Source organism: Euprymna scolopes, chromosome 43, assembly GCF_053919585.1.
Source record: "Euprymna scolopes isolate OS-2025 chromosome 43, ASM5391958v1, whole genome shotgun sequence".
Taxonomy (NCBI): Eukaryota; Metazoa; Mollusca; class Cephalopoda; order Sepiida; family Sepiolidae; genus Euprymna; species Euprymna scolopes.
Genome location: NC_136524.1, coordinates 12,360,567 through 12,372,470, shown reverse-complemented (window position 1 = coordinate 12,372,470; position 11,904 = coordinate 12,360,567). Strand labels below are relative to the sequence as shown.

General features: G+C 35.8%; 1 protein-coding gene across 2 annotated transcripts in view; it reads left to right on the top strand.

Moving 5' to 3' along the window:
• Positions 1-9,456: 9,456 nt before the first annotated feature.
• The window catches only part of LOC145268189 (PDZ domain-containing protein 8-like), a 386,752-nt gene continuing 384,304 nt past the window's right edge, over positions 9,457-11,904 (top strand). For both annotated transcript variants that reach the window (XM_080123425.1, XM_080123426.1), the window contains exon 1: positions 9,457-9,590. The gene's annotated coding sequence lies outside the window, so the exon portion shown is untranslated. The remainder of the gene's footprint in view (positions 9,591-11,904) is intronic.

Genomic DNA, 11,904 nt, shown 5'->3' with positions numbered 1-11,904 from the left:
ATGAAACAATCTGGAAACGTTTCAAGTTTATCAAAGCCAGCAGCTTCTTTGAGACGAGAACCATTTATATCAGTTGGAGCCAAGTGGAGATCAGAGCATTTATGCTGAAAAGATAGAAGCTTGGTTTTCAATGTGTTAAAATTAACCACTTTTGCCCCATTGTACCATATGCCCAAGGTTAGAGGAGAGAGACTCAAAAAGATTTTAGCTGTTGTTGGTTTTTGAAGTGTTGCCATAGGTCATGGTGTTATCTTTGTTGACAAATGCGATTTAGAATGCGATTGAGAGAGCATTGATGAAGATAAGGAAGAGAGTTTGAGGCACATTGATAAGTTTCAGACTTTTATCCATTGATGATTACTATCGGAGAGAAAAGATTTGATGGTTGAGAAGACATTTCCAGCTATTCCATAGCTGAAAATCTTATGAAGTAGACCTTTATGCCAAAAGGCATTTAATAGGAATGCCTTTGATATTGGCAAAGCTACTGACCTGGAGAGCAAACCCCTGTTAATAGATTCACTGATCTTATGTGAAATTACAGTCAGTTCATTAGCTGTAGATCTAGTAGGATGGAAACTGCATTGCTTGTCACTGATTATTTTTTGCTGAGGTGGTTTACAATTCCTCTATTTAACACAGATTCAATTAATTACTCGTGACACACAGAAGACCCATTGGTTTGTACTATGATGCAGAAGACTGATCTCTACTATTTCTAGATATTGAGCAAACTGATGATGTTTTTCAATGTGTTGGGAAGCATTTCTCTATGTAATTGAACAGCTTTGCAAAAAGGGATGCTAGTTCCGGTTGCATCTTTTTGAGCACTATAATTGGAATATTGTCAGGACCAGTTGTTTTGTTGGCGTCAAGATTTTTGATGAGTGTGGCAATATCATGAACAGATATGTGGATATTACTCAAATTATTTTTGGTCTTGGGAGGAAATTTGGGAGGTAGGTGGCCCTCATTGCATAATGTTGATTTTGATGCAAAGTTCTTGGCAATAAGTTTAGTTTTTTCAGATGCTGACAAAATCACCTCAGGTGCATTGATGATAGTTGAGATAAGTATGTGTATTTGTTCAGGAACTTGTTTATTATAAAATAAAACTCCTGGTAAGCCTATGTTCTATTTTGGACTTGATGAGCATATGGCTCTCTAGCATTCATCCTTTTGCAGAGACCGATGGTAGTTTTATGGGCGATTTTAATTTCAAAACATCTATTGCATTTAAAGTAGTTTCTGTGTGCAATGGCGGTAGCACCTTCAATTGTGTACTATGGTTCGCTGTTCGGTTTCTGTTGAATTTTCTTGGCGGGCATGTTGCTATGCTGATGGTTAACCAATCAGTTAATTCAGATGCTATTAAGGACACATTCTTTTAAACATGGAACATAGGAGTATTTCTGAAGATCAGAAAATCCTAGTGGAGTACAGTTTAGGTTATGTACTTAGAGAAAAGATCTAGAAGACTTGCAAAACGTTCCATCAGTTCAATAATAATCTGTGTTAGGTCTTATTTAACACAGATTCAATTAATTACTCGTGACACACAGAAGACCCATTGGTTTGTACTATGATGCAGAAGACTGATCTCTACTATTTTTAGATATTGAGCAAACGATGTTTTTCAATGTGTCAAAGGCATTCCTATTAAATGCCTTTTGGCATAAAGGTCTACTTCATAAGATTTTCAGCTATGGAATAGCTGGAAATGTCTTCTCAACCATTGCAAAGGAGAAATCATGACAAAATGTCCCTTTGTAATCTGATGTGAATGTTAGGGATGAGCAGATAGGATGAGATCAATTTACTTAGCGATACTCTCAAAAATAGCTACTCCTTTATTGTGGAGACGGTAGAGTGCAGATATAAATACTGCACTGTGAATGAGCACTACTCTAAAGCACATATTCGGAATCTTCTTTGGAGATGTTTCTGCTATCATTAATAATTGGGCTTGGACGTGAAGTTAGAATAGCATTTGATGGAGAAATCGATTAAGGAAGCAGTTGAGTTAATGCGAATTTCATACAAGAACAACAGGTCAATTTTGAGCTCCCATAATTCGATTTCAACCTCTGGAAAGTTGGGATGTTAGAGAAGAAGACCTTTTAATAAGGGTCTACATTGGATGTTATGGTTCTGGATTTTCTCTTGATTTGTTTGTTGTAATTTTTCGTAGTTAGGTTGTTGAGTTTGTGGAAGAGGTCAGCAAAGTTAAGAACAGGTCAGAGAAGAAGCAAGAGAGAAAGAGAGAGAGAGAGAGAGAGAGAGAGAGAGAGAGAGAGAATAGGCTGAAAGGATTAGTGGAGAAGAAAGACTTTTGTAGACTATTACTGTGGATTTTACTGGCCATTATTAGGTGAAGGCGAATGGAGAAAAAGCCAAAATGTAATTGTTTACTTGTATGAGTCTGAGCAGTACAGATTGCTGCCGTATATGAGTAGTTGGCCGTTTTTGCTGGTATTTGTCACACTCCCTCTTTATTCTGCCTGGCACAAAGTTTCATGTGAACAAATGATCTAGATGGTTAAACAATGTTTTAAAAAGAAAGAAGAAATTAGAATATTTCGATTTCCTAACAATCTTTTCTTATGTTGAAAAGAAAGCTGGTAATGAGAGACCACTCACTAATATTGCTTCTTCTGACAAGGGTTTAGATATTTTGACAGCAAACCATTTTTTGCAAACTGGTTATGACTTATATTTATTGTTGGGAAGTCATGAAGTTGATGATATTTGTTCTGATCCTCTAAGTAGGATAGAATTGTTGGAATCTCTTCAATTAAGGAAGGATTTTGTAGTGAAATTCCGTAAAGTTTGGCAAAATGATTATCTCCTTTCCTTGGGAGAAAAAGGCAGGAATATGATAAGTCATTGTACTGAGAAAATATGAGTTGGTGATATTGTCTTGGTGAAGTCACCAAACCAGACCAGGCCATTCGGGAGCTTGGTAGAGTTCTTTGTCTCATTCATGAATGATGTGAAGAAATCCATTCCCTAAAGCATTTGTATCCCTTAGAAATTACAGAAGTTTCTTCTACAGATCATGCAAGGACTGAATTTGAAGAAGAGGCGGGGGGGCTTATTTCTGTCCAACTTGTTCTGTTAGAAATGACGGTTCTTCCTCAATATGTTGTGATGAATGCAACAGATGATAGCACTTTGACTGCATAAGAGTCTTTGGGAAAGAGACTTGTGGAGATTGGCTTTGTCCAGACTATAAGTTTCAAAGCTCTTCTGTTAATGTAAAGTATGCGTAAATAAAGCTTCTGTCTCATTTAGGATAAAGAGAAGATACAAGGTGCCTTCAATAAGTTTCAGACTTTTTTGTACAAACATTTAAAATTGTCGTAGACTCTTGAAAATTCAGTATTTTGTTGCTGTACATCTTATGAGATTACTGATCAATTTTGATGATTTTATGTTCAAATGAACAACTACAGCAGGAATTGGAATACACCCTACTAAAGCCTGATTGTCATCACAGCTGGTGAATTTCAAAACTGCAATCTGGAGATGAGGACACTTTAGAAGAACAATATGAATAAAATTATGTTTTAAACTTGGAAAAAAAATGTCACAGAAATGTATGGAATGCTTCAGACTGCTTTTTGGACCATCTTGTACGAATGAATTGAGCATGAACTACTTAGAGAAGCCACTAACAGCCCTGAAGCATGCAGAGGCACATCGGTTCTTCAAACACTGACTGAATCGGGAACTCTCTTCAAAGTAAGTTTTCTAATTTGTGAATTTCGTGTCTTCAAAGTTCTTTCACCTCTGTGAATTTTCTTCACATATAACAATATTGCAATATTGTTTTACTTCCAGGGAAAATATTTCCGTTTGTATTCAAATCATTTTCAACAAATTTCGAATTTCTAAATTGCAATAGAAAATGCAAATTAACTTATTCTTTTTTTATTTTATGGTCACATTTACAAGAAAAATAAATTTGTCTTTGAATGAAATAATAATAGAGAAAACAAATTTGATAAATCGATTCGAGTAGAAATCAATTTCTAAATGCAATTAGAATATTGAATAGAGCTTAGAATATAAATCTATATATGTATAAAAGTGAAACTGTCTGTCTGTGTGTGTCTGTCTGTATACATTTCCCAACCAAATAACTCTGTCAATTTTCGGTCCAGAGACTTGAGATTTGACAAAAGGAGTATTAAAATTTTGGAAAATATTTATAATCGGTTTTCAGCCAGGAATTTGGCTATCAAGGAGTCAAAGTTCAACGATTTGCCCTTTGAAAACTCTACCAAACTCTTCTGCCAATTTTGGGTCTAAACACTTGAAAATTTAAATGTAGGTTTTTGGATATGGATCTAACGTTATAATTTGATTTGAGCCCCCCAAAATAAATGTTATGGGGTCAAAATTGGGGTCCAAGTTTTAAAAAATTTGATCTCGCTGTATCTACCAAATTACTCAGCCAATTTCTGGTCTAAACATTTGAAATTTTACATAAAGGATATTCAGAGATAGGGCAAGCTTTTTAATCGGTTTAGGTAAAAAATTTGAGCTGCCAAAGAGTCAAAGTTAAAAATATTTGACCGTTGCAGTGTCTAGCAAACTACTCAGCCAATTTTAGGTCTAAACATTTAAAATTTATACATAACAGGTATTCAGACATGCAGCAAGCATTTTAATCAGTTTTTTGGGAAAAAATTGCTGCTAAAAGGTCAAAGTTAAAGAGTTGACCTGCAGATTCTACCAAATTTCTCCACCAATTTTCGGTCTAAAGACTTGAAATTTAAGATGTAGGTAACTTGGACATGGGTAAAACTTTGTATTTTGATTTGAGACCAAAATAATAACTGTTAAGGGGTCAAGATTGGGGTCAAAGTTAAAAAGATTGACCTCTGTTGTCTCTACGAAATTACTCGGACAAATTTTGGTCTAAACATTTGAAATCTTACATAAAGTGTATTCACGCATAGGGCAAGTCATAGGGCCCTAGTAAAGCCAGGCTGAACTGCTAGTAAAATATGAATTTGAAAGTTTACCATTCTATGATTTAAAAATAAAAAAGCACACACACACACACACACACACACACACACACACACACACACACACACAATATTTATTACTAGCAGGATCCATTAACTGGCGTTGCCCAGTGTTAGTATGCCCCCTCCCGCAAAAAAATAAAGTATGACTACTGTTGTTGTTGTTGTTGTAGCCCAACTAGCAACCTCCACAAGCTACAATTGTATTTTGGTTTGTGACCTACGTGAGTTTATAAATGGAAGCAAAACATTTAATATTAGTTTGCAAGCCCGCAGATGCAAAAAAAAGTTAACAAATCAAGCAAACCCCTATGTAAAAGTGCAAATAGCATATAGTACTGTGTCGAGTAAACAAAGAAAAAAAAGTTACCGGCTGTGCCAAGGCTTGAACACAAAACAGTAATTGGAAAAGAAGGCAAAGAAAAAGTAAACACTTTTATTGAATTGGCCACGGTAGAAGTGTCACTTTAATGGGCTTCGAATTTACCCTTATAACGCATGAATGAATATGATGAAAATAATGGAAATAGTATTCCGACAAAATAGAGAAAATAAAAAAGAACAAACCGTATTATGTGTTCATCAATGTTACGTCTTTATTTCAAAACTTCCTCTGGATGAATGAGATTAAGAAACAAAAAATACCAGTACAAAATATTTGAAAATGTTTCACGTGCACAGTGAGATGCAGTTCTATTTCAGAAAAACGGAAAAAGACGGAAATTCAAAAAGGAGGAGGGAGGGTTACAGAGAGGGAAATTTTAGTGACGTCATATAGTCGTTAATGTAATTTTAAAAATATGAACGCAGTTAATATTCTTACTGGAAAAACATTTCAAATATTTTGTACTGGTATTTTTTGTTTCTTAATCTCATTCATCCAGGGGAAGTCTCAAAATAAAGACGAAATGTTGATGAACACATAATACGGTTTGTTCCTTTTTATTTCTCTATGAATGAATATGTGGCCCAAATAAAAGTATAATGGGGTTAATCTATCTGTCTCTTTCCCTCCCTCTGCCACTCTCTGTATCTCTCTATGTCTATCTGTCCCTCCCTCCCATTATCTCTCTGTGTCTCCCCCTCTCAGTCTCTCACTATATATATATATATATATATATATATATATATATATATATATATATATATATATATATATATATATCCCTCCCTCGCTATGTATATATATATAAGTATATATCTCCACATATATTTGCTTGCTTTTGCTCGTTAGTCGATAAAACCTGGAAGTTCATGCTATCATTTATTCTGGAATGGAAGTGGTCTGTAAGGCAATGTAGTAAGCAAAATATAATTAAGAAATAAAAGAAAAGGAAAGAAACAATTGTTTGTTTTACATTCTAACTAAATAAATAAATACATAAATAAATAGAAATATGTAGAAATAATGGAGATGGGAGTCAGTATGAGAAGAAGCAGTCTCATGTAGCTGTGTATTGTCTCGGGTGTCCATGAATGAATAAATATAATAGCATTATCAATGATTTAATTTAATATCGGAAAAGTCCAGAAATGCAAAGTTAATGTAGCAAATAAAAAAAATAATAAATCCAGAGCAAAAGGTTTCTAAAGAAACGAATGGATATGTAAAAAAAAAAATGGCAATGTTCTTATAAGTGTTGAACCATTTGTTTAATGGTGGAAAATGTGAATATCAGAATATGAGAATGTTTACTGAGCAGCCAATCAGCTATGCTGGATTTCGGAAGGGAGAAATTACTATCTTTAAATAGGAATATGTAAAAGCTATGGTATGTGTATGTGTCTAATAATCAGTTAAGAACGGTTATAACCCAGCAAAGTAGGAACATGTAGAAATGGTGCCGGTGTATAGTGGGAGCAATGGAAGCACAGAATAGATAGAGAGAAAAATATCAACTACTTCCTCTAAAGATGGTGAGATTGTGATCATGGTACTCCTCGGAACTAGCATAAGATTTTATTATAATGCCTAAATGTGTATATAATGTCATTCAAAAGTTACATATGATAGTGGCTAATAGTGTAGACATAATAAATTTGTACGTGGCATCTGTTGTCGTGAATCTATGGTATTTTGGTGCAGAGGGTAATTTCTGCAATCAAAATATTGTACACAGGATTATCAGCAAGACCCATGGACATTCTACAGTTGTATCTTTATCTGTTTTACCTTAAAAATATTGCCATTCTATGGACATCCAGCCTGAATGCAAACCCCACGGTATTATGATACTGTAGTAGAAACAAATAGAACTCTTTTCTTCTGACTGTGCGATATGGCACATACTGACTAATCAGAGGCATAGCGCAGGGATCTTCCTTACTCCCTTAAGGAACTATTGTTGCGGGGGCCGATCGTCCGGAGACAATCGACCCAACAACTAACAAAATAAACACAGGCAAAAGGTAAACAGCATGCAAGGCAAAGAAGAATGACAGACGCAGGTTGTTTGATTTAAAGACGAGGGTTCGCCTTTTATTTGAGTATAAACAAAATCGTTCAAATCCGGGTGCTGATCGCCTGGAAGGTCGCACGTCACTGGAGGCAGGGTCTGGAGGTCCGGACTGGTATTCTGGACGTAGTGTGGTTCAGAGGGTGCTCGCTGGGTATGGAAACGGTCAGCTGGGCGTCAGGGTGATCCGGAACGCAGGGTGAACACTGAGAGCTCGGGGGTCAGTGTTGAGGAACCGACAACACCGAGAACGGAGGGATCAGTGTTCGGAACGGATGACAGGTACGGAGGGAGGTAGCGGACCGGAGGTGCGAGGTAGCGGACCAGAGGTGTAAGCGAGGTAGCGGACCAGAGGTGCGAGCAAGGTAGCGGACCAGAGGTGCGAGGTAGCGGACCGGAGGCGCGAGCGAGGTAGCGGTGCAGGAAGCTGAGACTGCAGGCAGGAGATGCGGGTGCAGTGCAAGAAGCTGAGGCTGCAGGCAGGAAGCTGAGGTTGCAGGCAGGAGATGCAGGAAGCTGGATGCTGCAGGAAGCAGGAGGTGCTAACAGAGTAATCAAAGTGGTAGGTCTTTCGTAGGAACCTAGCCCTGAAAAGGGCTCTTTGAATACTGCTGTCGCTGCTTCGGCACTGGTTCTGGTTCTCGGGTGTTTTCTGAACGCTGCTGCTACCGCATGAGATCCGACGGCTAGTGTGAGGGATCTCCAATTCAGGGGACTCGTAGCCCCCTAGCCGGCTTAACTGTTTTGGCCGAGAGGCGCTTTCTTTCTGGAGACAGGGTGTTACAACTGGCGTCGGTCTCGGAAAAAGGATAAATGAAAGTCATTAATTCCAGACGAAATGTTTACAAGTCAAACTTAGTTTGGCAGTTTGAGAGTTGTATTTAATTTCATTCCGTCTGAAACAAAAAAAGACAATCATTTCGTTATTAATCGTAAAAGATTAATTTTTATGAGTGTTTCCCTTTAACAGCGAGGATGCTGGAAGGGAGACATAAGTAGGTCAGCTGCTGACCTTGCCTTTTAGGTGAGGCTATTCGTCCATTCGCTTCTCTTTTTCTCCGTCGCTCATGTTAGAGATGACGCGTGTTTAAACACGGTGGAGTGGGGGGGGGGTAGTTTTCTTGCCCCCACGACACTATAACTGCTTCCGTCCCGGACAAGAAAAACTCTTCCCTTTTTCCAGCGAGACGTCAAAGAGAACGGACCTCTCTCTGCCTACATCGGTATCGACGGTCCCCACTTGGGAATAACTCCCGGGCAATGGCAGACAAGTTCTATCCCAGCTATATCCTAATGGCATCTCGACTTACTTTTCCTTGCAAGTTTTACGAAGTCGTTTGTTCGTTTATTCAGTAGCTTGTGTTGAAATATTTATTTTATTAGGGAGTGCCTGAAAAGAATTAACTCAACTCCCTAAAATACACCTTTGTTTTAAACTGAAACATACTTATGTAAGTACTGTTTAAAGTAGTTTCAGAGTATATCATGTAATGGAGGGGGGGATACTCCCCCCAGGGAGTTATGGCATATTTTTATTATTTAGATGTCCGGCGCGAGCGCACACCTCACAATACTCTTATTGGACAAAACAGAAATTACACTTTGAAACTAGTTCGAAGGCCACAAAAAGTGTATTTTTAGTTTGAGTTTCATGTTCGATATAAAACCGATATCAGATGAAATAAAAAAATAAAAATTCGGTGATCGGACGATCCTATCTAAAAAAAAAAAAAAGGAAAAAAAAAAGAAAGTGGTGGTGATAACGTACGTACGAACATGAATTGTCTTCGCATATTACTATATAGATCATTTTAATCAATCAACAGCAGTGTTATTGCGGCATGAGTTGCTAAGGGGAGACAATTCACAACTAACAACCGTCGCTTTCTGTGCCTGTTGTATTGTCGGAAGAAACAATTGATATAGAGAGGAGGGAAAGTATATACATGTGTATTTAAATATATATGTATATATATATATATATATATATATATACATATATAAATATTATTAATATATATGAAACATACACAAAGGAAGAGACTGTAGGCATACCAACAAGCACGGGTTTACAGTGATAGTGTCGTGTTTTGAGGTACGTGTTCATTCATTCGTTTTATTTATTTATACTGCTAACTCGTAATTTGATTTTTACTTATCTTACGACTTATAATCGGAAACTGAAACTAGTATATATATTTTTTCTGTATCGATGTGTTTATTACAGTATATATATCTCTACTTTTTTTTCTTTTTTGTGTAGAGGAAATTGAAAAATAGAGTATTGTCACAAACATAGCAGGGAGAAAATTATATATATATATATATATATATATATATATATATATATATATATATATATATATATATATATATATATTCCACAATTAGATATGTTCATTCGACTTATTTTTCCGTTCTTCGACGACGATTTGGAAAAATAGCAGTTTTATCACTACGCGCTTAAATTCGTGTCTTTCTCTCGCGAAAGAAAGCACATTTATTTAAATACACTTAACTAAAAATGGTCAGAATGATTAAAAACGTGAATATAAAAGCAAACAGGAAAATCTCTCTCCAACATGCGGACAGGAAATATTAGTTTTTCTATTTCCATGTAGGTATGTCATTTTTATGATAGCTCAGATTTTAAATATCGTTTGCTTTTTTTTAAAACTACGCATTCAATCCTTATTTTTCTTGTGTTTAGTTTTTAATTTAACATCTTAAATTATTTCGTAATTAAATTATGTGGTTAAGTGATTTAATCGATGTAACAAGTGCCCGTGTTAACGTGTTATTCCATTAAAAATAAACGATGTTAAGTAGAGACGTTGTAACATTAACTATTTTATTTTTTTTAAACAAACTATTTAAAATTTTATTTTCATGTTACTGACAAAATAATGAAGCGTAGTTCGGTGTGTTATAAACAAAGTCTCTAGAAAAACTCCATTTTTGTCATGGCAGGCAGAACGTTTCCGCCGACATAATCTCCAACCTTTTCTAGATGCATTTTTAGGTTGGACTTTACAAAATGTCGACCCTTTATTTAATTTAGTTTAACTATTGGGTTCTTGTGTTCAAAATGTTGCACCTTAAAGAAGGCTGGGGATTACATCGGCTGAAACATTGTGAGAATAGCAACCAATATACAAATAAGACACTTGCGCATTTTAACACCCCTCCCGACAAATTTAGAAAGCCCTTCTTAACATGGAGTCTTAGAAAGCCCTTCTAAACATGGACTCTTCCCTCTGCCACGGACGGAACTCTACTAAAATGAAAATTTTCCGAGGATGTAAAAATGCACTAGGATGTAAAAATGTCAATAATAATTTATCACCTTAAAAAGAAAGTTGTGAAATACATTTTTATTTCATTTTTTTTTAAGTTGCTTTTCTTTTCTCTCCCTCTCTCTCTCTCTCGTTTTTATTATTCCATAGTAAATCTTCTCAGTATTTTATTTAGTGTTAAGCCAATTACAACAAATTTTTTGGTGATTTGCTATTTCGTTTGTCTTATTTTATTTCCTTTCTGTTAAGGGGATATCTATGAATGTATTATTAACTTTCTTACCAATATATAAAAAATAAGCTTTTTTTTTCTATCAATGTTATAAAACTGTATGTTATCGGGCTTTTGTGCAACAGATAGAATTATTTCATATTTTCTTTGAGTTCTAAATTTCCGGCACAACTGTCCATCCGTAGTTGTGTTTTGGTCTCCATTTTGTTAGCCAGTTTATATTTAAATGACAACCTTTTGACTTTAAAACTGTCTTCTTTTTTTTTTAAATTAATATTAAATATGTAGATTTCTGACCCCCCCCCTCCCCCCACCCCACCTGTGTACATGTTTATGTAATTTCGTTTGTTTTTGTTTGTGGTCACGAATTTGATTTGCTTCCTGTAAGTTGCAATAATAAAATGCGGAACTATTTGTACCCCACCCCTTCCAATCAAACTCTGTCTTGAATCTTTACTGATTCAGTGGACACGGCAGTACTACCCAAAAATAAATAATAAAATAATTAGATTAAGAAAAATGAAAGTAAAATTCTCCAGCAATGTTGGATAGGAACTGCCTGAAGTCTTACTTTCATTTTTTGTTTCGCCTTAAAATTTATTTTTAATCCAAGTAAGATTTTGATAATTAAATTTAATTGTGTGATCATTAAATTATTAATTTAATCACATTTATGAAATTATAACTGTTTTTATTTACTTGTCTTCTCATGAGGGCAGACACAATGTAGATTTTTAATATGGGAGAGAAAGATCGTTCACCTCCAAGAAAGGAGCATTCTGGATTGGGGGGGGGGGGCAATCTAGAAGGACTTCTTTTTCACTGACTGCAGACAGAGCAGCCAGCATCAGAAGCCAAAGAACTTCAAAAACTTTGAATCT